General features: G+C 39.7%; 1 non-coding gene across 1 annotated transcript; it reads right to left on the bottom strand.

Annotated features, from left to right (window-relative positions):
• Positions 1-14,146: 14,146 nt before the first annotated feature.
• LOC145773084 (U6 spliceosomal RNA) lies at positions 14,147-14,248 on the bottom strand. The gene has a single exon (XR_014289495.1). It is a non-coding gene; the product is annotated as a U6 spliceosomal RNA (small nuclear RNA).
• Positions 14,249-18,393: the final 4,145 nt, after the last annotated feature.

The following is an 18,393-nucleotide window of genomic DNA, read 5'->3' on the forward strand; positions in this document are numbered from 1 at the left end:
AGAGGTATAGAAAAAGGTAGAAGCGACAAAACGCGGAGGTTATAGCGTGTATGATAGCAAAGCTGGACAATCAGTTTAAAATATGGCACGGTCGTAACATTTCAAAATTTTATAAATTTAGAATTTTTTTTACTCATTTTAATTGTTAAAGAAAAAAAACTCACTAGCCTTTTCTTCTCTTTGTTTTAACTTCATAAAAATTTTGTTAAGGTGTTACGACGACGCCACGGCTCGGTTACGACCGTGCCATATTTCAAACTGATTGTCCTGCTTTGGTATCATGCACGCTATAACCTCCGCGTTTTGTCGCTTCTACCTTTTTCTAGACCTCTGCTATGTTTGTCATATGCTGGTTTTTGTTGTGATGGTCACAACTAAATATGGCCACAAAAATGCGTAGCCTAACGATTGAGTCACTTCGGGTTAGAATTTAGTTTAAAAAAAAATCACCACTGGTGGTATCGAACTCACATCCTAGTGAGTGCGAGCCAGACAAAGATAGCACGCGCCACAGATTCACTTGGCACAAACAGTTTAATTTAGAACTCATAATATATTCACTTCTATTCATTTGTTCTTCTGTGTTTCGGCGCGCAGACACAGCAACAGCGCGCGTGCGCAGTAGGGTGGATAAAAAAAAACGAATTTTTTAGTTCAGCTTAGTGCATCTGCCAAAAAAGGGTCTGCTACTATTCGGCGAGTCCGATTCGGCGAGTCCGATTCGACTAGTCCGATTCGGCGAGTTCCCTATTCGACGAGAGCCCTTTTCGGCAAGTGCCCTATTCGGCGAGTTTTTGAATTTTTTGAAAGGAAATTATCGGGTACGTAGCCTAATTATAATTGCCGTTTTTACATCGTTTTAACATCGCTAAACGTTGAAATCGTGCAGAAAGCAATAAAAATAAAATGTTTGAACTATTAAATTAAAATTCGTCATGTCAGTTCAGTTGTTTTTATTTCTGACCATCATATGAAAAACAATACACGTCAACATAGCAAAGGTAGAAGCGACAAAACGCGAACGTTAAAACGTGCTTGAATTCGTCATGTCAGTTCAGTTGTTTTTCTTTCTGATCATGATATCAAAAACAATACACGTCAACATAGCAAAGGTGTAGAAAAAGGTAGAAGCGACAAAACGCGAACGTTAAAACGTGCTTGTGACCGAAGTAAATTATTCAGTTGAAAGAAATTTGGCACGGTCGCAACACTTTCAGAAAAATTTAAGATATGAAGGAAAAATAAAACAAAGAAAATGTTACAAAAAAAAAGAAAAAAAGATCATGTTTATGTCTATAAGTTAGTACTTTTGAATAGTTAAAATGATTAGTTTGGACCAACAAATGTGTGGCCTACAGCTTGGATTGAAAGAAAATTATCGGGTACCGTAGCCTAGTTATCCCAACCAGCAAAAAATTTTCCAAGAACACAGTTCATTTTTACATTGTAGTAACAGAATGAAAAGGCTAAACAAATGTGTGGCCTATCGTGTTAACGTCGCTAAACGTTGAAATCGTGTAGAAAAGGGAGCTTTTGCTGACTAGGATACTTTGAAACAGAGAAACATTCACAGAAGCCCTACGATTTGTTCCAAGAACCCATTTAGCATAACACTTCATTTGTACATTGATTCAACGTCTGAATACATTATCTTAAAAATGCAACGTATCGTAAGGCTTCTGTGAATGTTTCTCGGTTTCAACGTATCCTAGTCAGCAAAAGCACCCTTTTCTACACGATTTCAACGTTTAGCGACGTTAAAACGATAGGCCACACATTTGGTTAGCCTTTTCATTCTGTTACTACGATGTAAAAATGAGCTGTTAGGCTAACTGGGTTCTTGGAACAAATTTTTGCTGGTCGGGATAACTAGGCTACGGTAGCCTACCCGATAATTTCCTTTCAATCTAAGCTGTAGGACACACATTTGTTGATCCAAACTAATCATTTCAACCATAGGCGCCTAAGCCGTGGGGGCCAGGCCCCCACGCATATTTCCGCGTGGGAGCAACTTTTTATGCTGCATTGATACATAAAACAATAGATGAACTAGCGATCGCCAGCAGGAAAACATTTTTAAATGCAAACCGCAACAGCTTCGCAGTAAATAATCACTAGAACGAGTAGCGATGCTACAATCCCACCCCAGACAAAAAAAATCTGTCATTTTTACGTTGATTTAACGTCTGCAGACGTTGAATCAATGTAAAAATGACTGATTTTGCTGCCTGTGACATAGCAAAAATCTACCATTTTGCGTCGATTCAATGTCATCAGATGTTGAATGCACCCAAAAACAACATAATTTGCTACGTTGACGCAGCGTGCGTTTAACTTAATGCGCTTGCAAACAGCCTCGATTTCGCTTTCAAAAGTTGAAACCTCTGCAGAGAATTGTCGCGGCAGTGAATCGGTTGCTGTGAAAATGAACTTGAAGTCTCGGCCCGAGGTTACCACAAACCAACGTAACAAGGGCTGGTACAAACCGCACTGCCCACAGTCGCACAAGCGGCATAATCAACACAACAACGGCCTCGCGCAAACTGCATGGCGCACACACGTCCGTTGCCATAGAAACCCGATCAAAGGCGGGGAATATGCACATCTTTTGTTTCATCTGCAACACGAAAACGGGCGTATTACAGCGAATTGAAACTTGAAAGCTGGTCAGCCATAGGGTTGCCAAAGGTTAATATAAAAAAAAGCCCAAGCTTATGCAAAAAGTAGCCCAAAAGTAGCCCAATTTTTTTAGGGGTTCTAAAATAGAGCCCAAATTGGAGCCCAAGCAAAGAAATAGGCTATTATACAAAATTCTTCAAGAACGCTTGATCATCAGTCCCAAATTATAAGTGTTTTTCCAGTTCTTCACATCTTTCAGACAGATTGGCAACCATGCATTCACTCAACTGTTTGTTAAAATAACTACAAACAAGTACCGGTTCCACACCAAGCAACACAAAAAATGATTTAATTGCTTTTCGTGATGAGCTAACGCATCAAGAGTGTTCCCCTCAAGACCATCAACAGTTTTGATAACCACCTTGGTCAATTAACGTAGAAACTACTTTTTTTTTACTCATATAAATTGTTAAAAAAAATTTCACTAGCCTTTCTTTTCTCATCTTTCTACATTTGTAAAAACTTTATTAAGGTGTTGCGACCATGCCATAACTGATTGTCCTGCTTTGGCGTCATGCACGTTATAGCGTCCGTGTTTTGTTGCTTCTACCTTTTTCTAGACCCTTGCTATGTTTGAAATATATTGTTTTTTGTTGTGATCGTCAGAAATAAAAACAAGCTGAACTGATGTCCACTGCATTTTCATGATATTAAAGCCCATTGCCAGTATATTAAAGCCTAAACATGCACATTTTTGAAAATTAGCATTTTTATACGTACCAAATTGGTAACCCTGCCTGACCGAGGCCTCCAAAAACGCTACTCCTCAATGAAATAATTATGAATTAGGTAAAAATCTTAAACATGATACAATTTTTACATAAAAAGTTATATTATATTTGTAAAAAAAGTAGCCCAATTGGGCGCCAACCAAAAAAGCGCGCCCAACGCGAATTTTTGGCGCCTGGAGAAATCAAAAGTAGCCCAATTGGGCATAAAAGCGCCCAATCTGGCAACCCTAGTCAGCCATAAGTTGCGATATTGTAGTGAAAAGGGAGCAATGTCAAGTCGAAAACTTAATCAAACGTCTCTCTGTAACTATTTTTCAAGGGCTGTTTACGGATGTCAGCAACTTTTAAATTTATTAAAGGTGACGTGCTGTTGAATTGCTGTAAACATGAATGATTTGGCTTTCAACAGGTATATTTTCAAGCATATGATCAAGTTAGTATTTTCATTCCATTTACAGTATACCTTTTCGTCTCTTGTTTCATGCTAATAAATCTAGTTCGTTGCTAAACTTTATGTTGCGCTTAGCTTACAGAGTCGCAGTCCATCAACCGCTAGCCAACGCAGACGCATAGCATGTGTTTTGGTCGAGCTTTGTTTATAATAATTAACGGTAGGTCGAACGTAGCGATAACTCCGAGTGTGGCAATAAAAGCAATCCTAGTGTGGCGACATAATTACGTCATCCATCTGCGTGACATTTCGCTGAATTTACGTTGATTGATTGATTGAATCACTATCCTCGGACTGGGAAAGCTTATTGCAAAGCTTAATTCTGGCAGTTTCGCATACTTGTAGAGGCTTTGAATCACTGACCCAGGCCCGGTCACTGAGATTGACAGAGTGAAGTTTCCGATTGTTGAAGTCTTGTTGCCGGGGAACTATTCCATCCAAGTCGGCAGGAGTGGCCGAGTGGTTAGCGCGTTGGGCTCGCAGTCGAGACTCGAGAGCCTGCGTGTTCGACTCCAGCCACCCGCACTTGCTGTTGTTTCTCTGGGCAAGAAACTTTACGATAATTGCCTCTACCCAGTGATCAATTTCGAGTAATGGGTAGTACCAAATTTAAGCCATAAATAGAGTAGACAACCGGAAACAGACATTGCAGTCGGCTGCAGCGTGGGTCAGGTGTACGTCGGAAGGCGTACACCGATGCATAGCGCTCAAGTCCGCTTTCCCGCAATGCAGGATAAAGATAATAAAACAAAAAAACAAACAAAGATGCAGCTGAATGGAGAGCAGTCCTTAACGTGCGTTGCTCAAGCGCACACCCCGAGAGTCGAACCAGCGCCGCTTGATCTTGAAGCTTCTCCGTTCCAGAAGTGACGCGCTAACCAATTGAGCTATCGGGGCGGATGAAACTATTGCTGCTGATGAAACACGCTTTCGCTCCCACGGCCAAAAAAATAGTTAGGCGCCTATGATTTTAACTATTCAAAAGTACTAACTTATAGACATAAACATTATTTTTTTTGTAACATTTTCTTTGTTTTATTTTTCCTTCATATCTTAAATTTTTCTGAAGGTGATGCAACCTTGCCAAATTTCTTTCAACTCAATAACTAACTTCGGCTACAAGCACGTTTTAACGTTCGCGTTTTGTCGCTTTTACCTTTTTCTACACCTTTGCTATGTTGACATGAATTGTTTTTGATATCATGATCAGAAAGATAAACAACTGAACTGACATGACGAATTCAAGCACGTTTTAACGTTTGCGTTTTGTCGCTTCTACCTTTGCTATGTTGACGTGTATTGTTTTTAATATGATGGTCAAAAATAAAAATAACTGAACTGACATGACGAATTCAAGCACGTTTTAACGTTCGCGTTTTGTCGCTTCTACCTTTGCTATGTTGACGTGTATTGTTTTTGATATGATGGTCAAAAATAAAAATAACTGAACTGACATGACGAATTTTAATTTAATAGTTCAAACATTTTATTTTTATTCCTTTCTGCACGATTTCAACGTTTAGCGACGTTAAAACGATGTAAAAACGGCAATTGCAATTAGGCTACGGTACCCGATAATTTCCTTTTAAAAATTTCAAAAACTCGCCGAATAGGGCACTCGCCGAAAAAGGCTCTCGCCGAATCGGACTCGCCGAAACGGGCCATTTCGGCCAAAAGATGCAGTTTGGGCTATCTTTAACATTGGTACTTGAAAAAACATTTTTTGACCCCGTTTGACCCCTATCCAAGAGCGCTCTAGTGGCCGCCAAGGCAAAATTCCTTAAATTAGCCATAATACTTTTTCTAGTGGGTGTAGGCTAATGATTTTGGTGTCTAACCCCACTAAATCAAGTCTTAGGAAGTCACTTCTGCAGTCTAAAATGATGCATGGGCAGCCAAAATTGCATAATGACATTTTTGCTCTAAAAAAGGCATTTTATGGTCCGAAAGAAATGGCATTTTTAGATATTTCGGGCAGTTGAAGTCTAGTCCAATGAAGTGGTCGAGGTGATATGAGGTCCAATAGACTACAGAAGCATACGATAGTGCAGCTGCTACGATAGTGCTATCTATTGTACAGTAAGGCGATGTGAAAATCAAAAAATTTTGAAAAATCAAAAATCGAATTATCACACAGGGTGACTATTGCTATGTAGAGTATTTCTGTAAAATTTCACGCAAAAATATTCAGTAACCTTAAACATGTAGTCGATTTTGTCCTTGGCATTTGTTGCCAGCACAGAGTTGCCAGGTACAAATTTTTTGAAGAAAAAACTTTGTTTATTTTTTTTAAATTGTAAAAATTTCCAACTTTAACAACCACAACAACAATTACATATGATGTCACTGCTAGTTGCCCTTTTAGGTAAAGGCTGGCGGTGTACGGTAAGATATTAAACAATCACCTGGCAACCCTATTTTTGCTTGGTCAGCAAAAACTGATGATATTAAAGCCTTTTTCACTTCTATGGCAAGAGTAGGAATGCACTGTGCATAAGATAACACTTTGGTTTTGTTGTAGTAATATGTATTACATAATCACACAACGCACTGCATTAATATTCGATTGTTTTCGCCGATTTACATTTGTTTTTTGACAGATATAGTAACTGCAACTCTCCAATGGTAGCTTACACATCAACCAACCAACTTTATATGTGCTTGTAAAACGTGCACAAACGTATGAAGAATACAGCCAATGAACAAGAAACAATGGTGAATATCAAAACATTATAAGTCAGATTTCGTGTCTGCTTTCGGCAAGACCCTACGCGAAGCAATTCTCGCCCGAATGAAACCATCCAGTCGTTGAAGGCCAGCAACACTTCCACAGTCGTTAGTGACTTCCCAAATGAGACGCTGCACAGCCTGAGTATGGGCAGGAAAATGAGGGCATTCAAATTTTGTGTTTATCAAACCCTTTAGTTCATCTATGGTCAAGTGTGAAGCAAGGCTAGACTCAGTAAGCGTGGCATGGTCCCAATCAAAGAGCACAGTGAGTTGGCATCCAAATTTAATTTTGGTTGGGTAAAAATGCGGACAGAAACATCACAAGAGTTACTGCCTTTGCGAATATTTTCTAACATGTTCACAGAAACAGATCACAGAGCAGGATCATCACTGGATACCGGGGCATTGTCACATTCAGATGTACCAGGTGCAGCTGGTTCGAAAGGAGTCAATTTCTTCATCAATTGCTGCAGAAAACTGCTGTTTTTCTCCAGTTCTCTTCCTCTATCACTTGTGACTTCTTTGCTGCAGCAAAATCATCTCCTCGCTGTTGTTTGAGGCTCTTGAAAAACAAGTTTTTTGTGTGAATGATAAATGTAAAGAACACAAAATAATCCATGTAAATCAGTTCAGTTTGTTTTTATTTCTGACTGTCACAACGAAAAACAATATATGCCAAACATAACAGATAATACTCTTTCGGACAAATGGCAGTAAAAAACAGTGATACGGTAGTCAAGAAAAATCTTCTCGCCATAGCACGACTAGCTTTAGTGAAAGCACAAGCCTGCCTTTACAGACATAGAAATCAGAACATCTGAATCACTTTCCCACGAGGAAATGCTTTAGGAAAATGAAAAATCCTTAAACCACCTACTATCTAGAGTTGGTTGCACTACATCTGCAATGGTGAAGTGGGGTTGTAGAATGGGCAGTAACCCATTCTCCTTCTCATATGGCTCCATTCAACAAATGTTGTTAGAAGAGCCATGTCAATGACAACAACTGACCAACCCCAGTACACAGCATGGGACATGTCTATGCATGACCCTGTTATCAAAGAATATACTTATAAAGCCTTAGCCTACACTTCATAGAAAATTACTAGCCAAAAAAGTTTGTAACTATACCGTATGTAAGAACTTACCTTTTTGTTAACTCTCCTTTGAAGCGTTTGCGTTGTCCTTTTGTCAAGAAGCCCAATTTGGTATAACGGTGCTTCTACTCCACGATAACGTTGGGAGAGGAGAAACCTCAATTGTTTTAGGAATGCGATCTTCATTTGAAAAGAGAATAGTTAGCTTTTTTTCCAGCTTCCTGAAAAATTAATTCCTTGTGAGTGCTCTGTCTCTGTAAACGTGCAATTAATTATTTCAACACATTAAAGTTTTGAAGTGTCTGCTAGTTGGTTATTGTAGCCTACGTGTACTGTTCATTCATGCAAGCTACGGTATATGTTAGTATTTTTAACAACTACCCTTCATCCATACAAAGGTATACGAGTTGGTCTATATTTTATGTCACTACCAAGCTTAGTTAAAACCTGTCAGAGAAAAAGTTGCAGTAATAAAGTACTTGAGTATCACCTTTAACAAAGTAGGCTGCAGAATGCAAGAACATATCGTAGTGTTGGTAAATCAGCAGTGGGAAGCTCCTTGGAGGGTCCAATGACAGAAGAGCTTTCCAAGCTTCTTACTCTCTTTTTAGAACTTTTAGGCATGATTTAACAGTAAACAATGCTACTCACAACAAGGTTAGCTTTATGAACTAAAGATAATATGTGAAGAGATTATTGTATTTTTTGAAAAAAAACATAGCCCACTTACAGTACACAGAACTAAGAATTTAAGTGCTGAAAACTTAGTTGTCTGAGCCTTCCGTAATACTATGAACTTTATTAGTGTTATTCTCAAAGCTACATATAAAAAATGCAGAACCACAAACAGCAACTTCACCTGAATAAGCAGTTCTTATTCCAGAAGACCTGATAATTACAGACACTGCCTCTTAGGCCTACTTTACACAATTTGGAAAACCTAGCCTAAACTGACTTTGAACCGAAGCCTGAATGATTTAACAACCAAGTATAAAATCATAGCAAACATTTCGGCTGAACACAACTTCTTATCTGAATTTTGCAGCCTTATCTTCAATAATATATAATCAGCAATTCAGCATCTCAAGTTATAAATCTCTCAGCAGCAGACAGCAATCGCTCGCGCTCGCGTGTGTGCGGCACACAACGCGTTTTCCCTAACTAGCCATTCAGAGCGCGCCATCTGGATCACGTGGATTGATGCGTTGTGATAGTATGTTTTGTGGAATCACCTTGCAAGAATTAGAAAATACTAACCTTAAAACGCTTACATGTTTACGGATACTGGATTTTATTGCATAAAACTTCACAAAAATACTCTACACAACAGTAGTCACCCTGTGTGATAATTCGATTTTGTCCATTCAAATTTCACATCGCCTTATTGTACAGGGAATTAAAAGAATACGCTTGTCTATACGAGTTGTCTGTGAATTCACATTTTTTAGGCGTTGGAATAGCTAAAAATAAAACTCCAGTGAGCGGAAGTGGTCTAAAATTCTAATTTCGCACTGGAAATAGATCAAATACACATAGAAGTTAACAATAGGCTAGTAAGTTTGCTACATGAAAGCCTGGTATTGAACCTGTATATACAGTAACTGTAAACTTTTACTAACACATTTTGTCACAGAAAGCAATGTGGTCGACTAGTCTAATCTCTGCAAGAGGATATTAGTTTTTTCTCTTTCTCAAATTAGTTGTGTCTTTTCTGTTTGCTTCCACTGTTTGTAAAGTGTTTTGATAGTGTTCCTTGTTTCTGGCACTATGTAGGTAATCGGTGCTCAGTTCAACTCCATGTTCAGCCACATTGCAAACAGCTTTCTGGTACGAGTCTAATTCAGATCATTTCTCTACTGATAAAGGAAGAAAATCATCATATATATATATATCTCTAAAACGAAGAAAAAGAACCGAGAGTCCCTTGTGATAAAATCTGTCAGTTTTGATTCCAGATTGATTTCTGATGGAAAACGTGGTTTCCTGTAGCTAGCCAGTGCCAAACCGATCTGCTGGTGTAAAAACAGGATCTGTCGGTTTTACATGTATAAGTTCATCAGCCATCTGATGTTTTCCTCTTCCTGAACTTCAGAGCTGAACAGTGCCAGTGGTAGCCTACCATCTCAGCAGAGAGATACCAAAATTAACGTTTGAAGCTACATTCAGCAGCATCTGATATCAACTTATGCACTGCTCCATATCTGAGAATGTTCTTGTACATAGTCAAACAGTTCCAAGGAGCATCTACAGCAACACTACACCGAAACCAATATATATATAGTATACAGTAGATGAGTGAAATAAAGTTCATGAGATCTTTTAGTTTAGCCACTTGTGAAACTGATGTGATAGTTCCCTTAGGTAACTTAGCTTTTTGATTTTCCAGTAGCACCAATTAATAGGAATGAATCAATTTGGCTATCCATCTGGCCTTGTGTGTGGCCCCAGAACGGTAGAATTTCACATTTTGTAGACCAGGACTGATATAGCCTAAGCAATGCACAAGTTCATAAGTTATTTATAGTCGCCTCAAATGAACTTGTATTTGCTTTGTGCAAGTTGAGCAACGTCATCTTTGAGGTTCTGAATGAGATCGTGTGTTTTTACTGGAAAGCTGTTGATATCCAGTGTACTTAGAAGTTGGCCACTTTGGAATAGGATCCCAGTTCTTGCGGAGTCTCATGAAGATGCTCATTTCTGGTTATTTTGAAACCTCTAGCTTTAAATCTTTAAAGATATGTGACACAACGATTTCACCGATGTGATGTAAACAAGCTGACCAGAGAAGTTCCTTATCTTAAGAGCTACAGTAGAAGCAGTTTTTGTGGTTTTTTTTAGAGTATTTTTGTCATTTTTCTGCACTAAGAATCTTACTTTCTTTCCTTCTGACTCGTGCGAATGAAATAGAGTCAAATCCGGCTATTGTGGCTGTCCTGTCTGTCATCATTCATTTTAAGAAAGATAAGTCTGCAGGATTTGATATACTAAGCTCCTCAACAAAACACTAACATACTGATTTCGCCTGAACCCGTTGTCATGCATTTTGTGTCCATTACTGTAATGCTATGGATAATTGGATGCACAAATTAAAGGCAGCATTGTTGCAATTAACTTCATATGGTAGTTGTTTGCTTTTATATGTTTGCTTAACAGTGTATTAACAGCAAGTTGGCCGCTTCAATGCTTGCTTAACACGCTGGGGCATAAAGGACTCTGCTGCTTATCAGTGCGGTGCGATGGAGCAAACAGCTAACCACATCATCTTTGGGTGTTCCATCTATTTCCCTCCCAATGGAATAACAGGCCTCCGCACACTTAACAATCTGACGAAAAGTTGGCTCCAAGTCCTTCCATTTGGCTGACCACAAACTTTCTGCTTCATACGAACGACGAACGACAGCAATACCTTTAGAAGCATTATGAATTTGTTTTTCTTTGCCCTTTTTAAGAAAAAAAAACAATTTTTTCAAGCATTTTTGCTGAATAAAGGCTCTGATGTCATTTTGCTAGCCCATAGATGATTTTAGACTGCAGAAATGACTTCCCAAGACTTGATTTAGTGGGGATAGACACCAAAACCACAAGCATGCACCCACTAGAAAAAAATTATAGCCAATTTAAGGAATTTTGCCTCGGCGGTCACTAGAGAGCTCTTGGATAGGGGTCAAACTGGATCGAAAATTTCTTTTTTTAAGTATCTATACCAATGTAAAAGATAGCCCAAACTGCAACTTTTGGCAGATGCACTAAGCTGAACCTAAAACTTCGATTTTTTTTTTATCTACCCTAGTGCGCCGTAAAGATTAAAAAAAAAGGCATGAAACGGTTGTATTTATGGCGCCGTAAATGTAGCCACTTCCATATTTGAATATTTTACTGATTTTGTGGTACGTAGCGACCACTAAATTTTACCTCATTTTTAATGTCAGTTTAGTTTCCGCTTGGTTTGTCAATCTTATTAGGAATTGTAGACTAGTCCTAATATAATTAATTAGTCTGTAAGTCTGAAGCATAATATACAATACCGATACGCCTACGATATACCGTGGGCTCAGGGCCGTAACTAGGGGGGCGCAGGGGGGGTGAAGCCCCCCCAGCAAAAATGTTGGCACCCCCTGGAAAAAATTATGTTAATTAGCTCTGTTCGCTGACTTTTCAGTTTTATACTCAATTTTCTTGTGTTATTTAATTGTAAACATTGTGTGTTTAAGTATGTGGTAGAATGTTGTCTCTAAAACAAAGTTTGCCTAATTTTAAACGAAACTGCATTAAAAGAGCGAGTTTTGCCAATACCAAACATTGAAATATCTCAGCCAGGAATTAGCAACAAGAAAACATAGAGACTTAGCTTTATCACCGAAAAATGCCCTAGAAAACATGATCTTATCCTTGTGCTATGCCATCGGACAGCACCATTTTACAGGAATATTTATACCCACATGTTTGTTGACAATGCTTTCTGAATGCACCAAATTCAAAGTAATTTTTCAAAATTTTCTGGGGGAGGCCCCCCAGACCCGCCGCTGCTGGGTGTCGCCTTTGGCAAAGACGCCGTCGGTCTTTGCCCGTCGGCCGTCAACTCCCACCCCCTTTCAAAATTCCTGGCTACGCCACTGACTGGTTCTATGATAAACTAGTCTAATGTAAACGTTGTATTAGGCCTACGATTAATGTTCTTGCGTAAATATACCCACATTGTGTACAAACGTCGTTTTCGTACATGATACGGAAAGTAAAAGTTGGGCCCCCTCTAGAATACTTTTTGCCCCCCCTGCTGCTCCAAGCTAGTTACGGGCCTGCGTAGGCTACTACATTATTGTCTGCCCTGTTAGCTCAAGTCAGTGGTTAAGCGCTCGACTCAAGATCAAGTGGCACTGGTTCGACTCTCGGAGTGTGCCCTTGAGTAATGCATTTCAGGACTGCTCTTCAATCAACAGCACCTTGTAAATGAACTAATTACCCAGCAACATTTCAACAAAATTTTGGAAACTTCACTCAGCCAACCTCAGTAACCAGGCTTTGTGTCAAAGCTCTAGTATAAATATGGGAAACTACCAAGAATGGGTGCAACCTAGTTTGTACCCTGAACAGTTCGTACCCTCAGTTCGTACCCTGAAAAGATCGAGAGAAAAAATTAAAAAAGCCGAAGTCGCTGATCTCAGTTTAATAGCACAAGCCGAACTCGCTGATCGGAGTTTTCGCAAACAAACTTGAGGGCAAGGGTTAGCAGAAACTGCGAAAAAATGAAACTGCGGAAAAATATTTGCGGAAACTGCGATCAGCGAGGGTTAGAGCATAGATTACTTTTGTTTGTTTTATCTTTATCCTGCATTGCGGGAAAGCGGACTTGAGCGCTATGCATCGGTGTACGCCTTCCGACGTAGCCTACACCTGACCCACGCTGCAGCCGACGACAATGTCTGTTTCCGGTTGTCTACTCTACTTATGACTTAAATTTGGTACTACCCATTACTCGAAATCGATCACAGGGTAGAGGCAATTATCGTGAAGTTTCTTGCCCAGAGAAACAACAGCAAGTGCGGGTGGCTGGAGTCGAACATGCAGGCTCTCGACTGCGAGCCCAACGCGCTAACCACTCGGCCACTGCTGCGGAGTGGTTAGCGCGTTGGGCTACTCTTTGGTTAGGGTAAAGGTTAGCGGAAACTGCGGAAAAATGTTTGCTGAAACTGCGATCAGCGAGGGTTAGGGTTAGAGAGCATAGATTACTCGATTGTTAGAGATAGGAAAAGCGGAAACTGCGGAAAAATTTTTGCGGAAACTGCGATCAGCGAGGGTTGGGGTTAGAGCATAGATTATACTCTATTGGTTAGGGTAAGGGTTAGCGGAAACTGCGGTTAGCGGAAACTACGGAAAAATGTTTGCGGAAACTGCGATCAGCGAAGGTTAGGGTTAGAGCAGGGGTCACCAAATGGCGGGCCGCATGCGACCCGCCACGCTGTATCACTGCGGCCCGCGGAAGGTATTAGCGTACAAGTATAACCAAAAATACTTTTCTTGAGGGAGTTAAAGAGCACGAAGGCAAAAAATACTTTCCGGGAAGCATATTTTCGCATTGCATACGATTCCACCGACCTACCAATCAGATTATAGTTCTAGGTGGGGGTTGCTTAAAGTTATTCCAATGCGATGTCCAGCCACACTTTCCGAGTGGTTGATTAAAACGTCTGTTTTCAAATTTCGAAATTGTCTGTGAGCATAGGGTTGCTTATTTTAAGTTTGCAAATGTCATGTAGCCTAAACACTAGTGCGAGTTTCACCGTTATTGTGTTTCACGAGCAGTGTTCTCTTTATGCAAGTTTTTGTTGGCAAAATGGGTCGGTGTACCAACTCAATTTATAATAAATTGGCAATATATTACATAAATATTTAGAGACTTTTTCTGATTAAATGATGAAAATATTTAGCTTAGTAGGCCTACTACAAAACGTTTTTTTTTTAAGAAATATGGAACGCTTCACGATTTTGCGTGTCATCCTTGCGCAGGAGCCATGCTAATCTGTATCGTTCCAATTATAGTATATGTACTGCCGAAGCAAGTACTGCAAAATGTTGTTAATCAACAAATTCTTGCCACGCTGATGAGTACCGTAAGTGACAGTTGTCTATAATAAAAGAAAGACGGTTTTATAGATTCTCACAAAAAGGATGAAAAACCAACTCATTGCTTTTTTAGAGGGAAGACTGTTCATAAATTACGATTTGTTTCGGTGATTTCCACAAGCGTTTGTTTCATGGTAGGGGAAGACCGGGACCTGTGCACAGGGGTGACCTGCAAACCACCCCCGTAATTTTTTTTATACAAATATTCAGTGCCAAATGTGGATATTGTTGGCTTTGACACGCTTCGTTAAGTTTTCCTAGGAAGTAACGTCATTTTTTGAGCTGATTTGTGGACAGGAGACCTCATTGCTGATTTTGACATAATTTTGTAAATTTTTGAGGTCTTACAACATGTTTTCTAGTTTTTTAACTTGAGTGATGTCTTGGCTTTCAGTGATAAGTGGTTAATGTACGATAAATTAGTATTGTTTTTTAGCAATGTTGAGTGAGACTAAAAGTTCAGGTTTTAGGCTGGGAGCAAAAAAGTTATCGGTCATGTGGTGCGTGACCTGTGAACCTCCCTGTTGGAGCGACCTGCAAGCCACCTTGCTCTGGGTCAACAACACGATCCAAAGAAATTAATTGATAGGCTACCTGTTGACTTCTCTGTGTACAATTTTGAATAAACAAGTATGAAGTACAGTCATGTTTGTCCAATTTGGGAATTGCGAATTAAACTTGGTGCACGGACTATTTTGTGCTGATAGTAAGATCATCTGTGAGACCAGGGAGATCAATCAGAGAGATTTTCCGATGGGTAGGCACTTTAACATTACCCACTGGTCGAAGAGGTACGCAATCATGCGTGACATGTTCAATCAATATTTGTGTTTTAGTCACAATTTCGACTTGTTAAAGTGGCTACCATTAAGATCCTTCTTGCACTCAGTTCAGTTGCAGAAGAAAAAATAGTATTAGCAGAGGGTGGGAATCGAACCCACGAAATCGAAATTACTATACTTCTCTGCCCTAACCATTAAGCAACGGTGGTTGTGGTGAAGCATTCAGTTAAATTTCTTTGTATCAAAATTTTTCAATCAGAATATCACGTCACGAGTCACATGACTGAAATCAGCTGAAACGCGAATGAACATGTCACGGATGATTGCGTACCTCTTCGACCAGTGGGTAATGTTAAAGTGCCTACCTTTCCGATGAACGCATACATTCAGTGTTTCCCATTTGACATTTCTTGCAGCAGCATGACAACAGCACAACACTGTTAAATAAATGGAAAATCGAAAATACTGCATGTTTTTTTCAAGCGGCTTAGAGGACCGTCCACATATGGTCGTAGGACCCTCACTTGCGGGTCCTATGAACCACTTTGAAGGACGCTACATTTTGCGCTCTGGGGACTTCCGCTTCCACCGGAACATGCTTAAAATCCATGAAAGTATGGAGACTGTAGGTAGGAAAAGATACGTAAACTTTGAGACGAATCTTAGACACAAAACAAAAAATATATGAGATTTTGTAAAAATCGGCTCGTAGGTCCCGCCCTTCCCCTACCTGGTGTGATGATGTCTAGTTTAGCGTTAGTGGTGCCTTCAACATTTAGTTGCAGAATGGTCACTCTTTGACCTACAACAGCTGGTGCTGTTTGCCCTGACAAGGGCGCTGTGCTTGGTCTGGGAGTGCCATTCTGATGATTGTTCTTCCGCATAACTTTGTAGCAACAGTTGTAGGCTAGCAAGTTTAGCTTCCCAAAGTTGGTACTTGCGGGGGCGGCCACGTGGAGGTACTTGCTTTTGTCGGCAGAGAGTGCTGCTTGTGAGTGTGGTGAAATGCAGACGGCAGCACACATTATCAAGGATTGCCGGCTATACAGAACTCCTCATGGTATGGAAGGCCTAGTTTCCATCGATGACGACACCAGGCAGTGGTTAACCAACGGATGCCCTCTGACATATAGCCAGGGTTGGAAGTAACGACTAGTTGTCACTATTTGATAGCGTTATTCGTTGCTTTCTGAATATCGAATGCTTATAGGGGAAGGTGGGGTAAAGTGGAATACCTAAGGGTTAATTCAGTACAGTTCACTGATTTTGCCAAAAAATTTAACTTTTTTTATTTGAGCGTTAACTCTAACATATTTCGACAATTTTTAAAGTGCACTATTGATGACTGCCAGCTTTTTTATATACATTTTTCTAATTTTAAAATTACCTCCAAAAGTCCACTTTACCCCGCATATGAGGGGTAAACTGGACCGTTCTAAGTTTTGAGCAAATTCCGTAATTTTTTTCCACGCAATCAAATTATTTACAACTAGCATCATTAGCGAAGAAATTATGAAACTTCAAAACTGCAGCTCATAAGTCCATTACGAATCAAACTTTGAAGAACCATTTTAAAAACACAGTTCACATAAAGTTGCCATCCTCTTCATTGCAACCAGCGCAGGCTTCATGCGCCCACCGCAAACATATGGAGCACTGGATCCACCCATCATTCTCTGATGATTTTGAATACATTTCGTTGCAGTAAAAACATTCAGCATCAGTGTTACTTCCACTTTCATTGGTAGTGTCTTGCTTCTGATGCGTTGGTGATCCGGAAAGCTGGTCTGGAAGCTGCTCTGCCACCACTGGTCCACTTTACCCCAGCTCTACATTACTACTAATTTAACTGTTGACCAAATATAGGCTAGTCAGCAACATGAGTGAATCTACGTAATGCGTACGTGATATAGTGAGGCTCATTTTTATCATTCAAAACAACTTCTACGTTATGTACATAAGATACAGTTTAAGTTACCATACATCCCTTTCAATAGATCAGATGGTGCAAAAAGTAATTTCCGTGCTTTTTTGTGTCTTCTAAACCCATGAAACCTTGAAGAATCGCGTGTGCATCTACTTTTCGTCATGCTTTACTAAACTTAATGGTATCCGCACAGTAGTGAAACTTTAATAGAAAAAAAAGGCGGGGTTCCACTTTACCCCGTTGGTCCGCTTTACCCCACCTTCCCCTACCCATTCCTTTTAAAAATAAATATCGAATGCGCGTTATTCACTGCTTTTTTATGCAAGCAACGAAATCATTATTCGTTTTTCACTAATCGATATTTAGGAGAACTGCTGAATCATCTTTTGTTGTTCACTTACTTTATCGTCAAAACGAATTCACGAGATTTAATTTTCCGATTAGGCTACTATCCGACCTAGTTCCCTTCCGGTTTTCGAACTTTAAAGGATTAAGAAAAATTTTGCGGCAACACAGTTCAGAAAAACCATGCCAGTGAGAGTCGTTAACAGTGTTGCCAACTTTGCGGTTTTCCCGCAAATTTGGGCTTGTTTTTTTCGAGTTTTCGTATTTTTTTGAGTTTGCTGGTTACTTTTTTTTGGGCTTGTTTTTTGGCCAGTCAATTTTTAGTAGCCTAATTGCTATTCATTGCTTTTTTTAAGTATCGATAGCGGAAAGTCATTGCTTTTTTGGGCACTATCGAATAATGAAATAGTCATTGCTTTTTGACTAACGACTTCCAACCCTGCATATAGCGACAACACGAGAGAAGAGAAGAGAAGATGGTACCTGGTTTCTTTTTCCCTGTTATTGGAGCCTATTTTTCGCTGATATGTTTGCAGGTCACTATTGTTGCCTGTATTGCGATGTGTCAAACATTTCCTTGTTTATTGAAACTGTTAATTGCAAGATATCTTTTGCGAAGCGAAGTAACAACACCACTCTTGCTTGGCGATGAATATTCTGATGAAACCGCTCGCCTCGCTATAAGTGCACAAAACAAGTGGCCTCTATTTATTAGGCATTGTTAAAAAAGTCAAAAGTGTTGTAAAAGGAGCTTGGCCTGGCAGTAGCGTTGTTCGATTAATTTTGTTGCTACGGTATTCTAACATAAATATGAACAACATGTAACGCTGGATACTGGGTACAAAATGCGTTCTTTTCTAGCATAAGAGTCAACCTACCTAACATTTTTATTAGTGCGGCCCGCCACAGCTCTCCTAAGTGCCAAAGTGGCCCGCATGCAAAAAAGGTTGGTGACCCCTGGGTTAGAGTAGGCTATAGATTAGTGTTTGGTTAGGGTTAGCGGAAACTGCGGGAAAATGTTTGCGGAAACT

Source organism: Aplidium turbinatum, chromosome 6 (assembly GCF_918807975.1).
Source record: "Aplidium turbinatum chromosome 6, kaAplTurb1.1, whole genome shotgun sequence".
Classification (NCBI taxonomy): domain Eukaryota; kingdom Metazoa; phylum Chordata; class Ascidiacea; order Aplousobranchia; family Polyclinidae; genus Aplidium; species Aplidium turbinatum.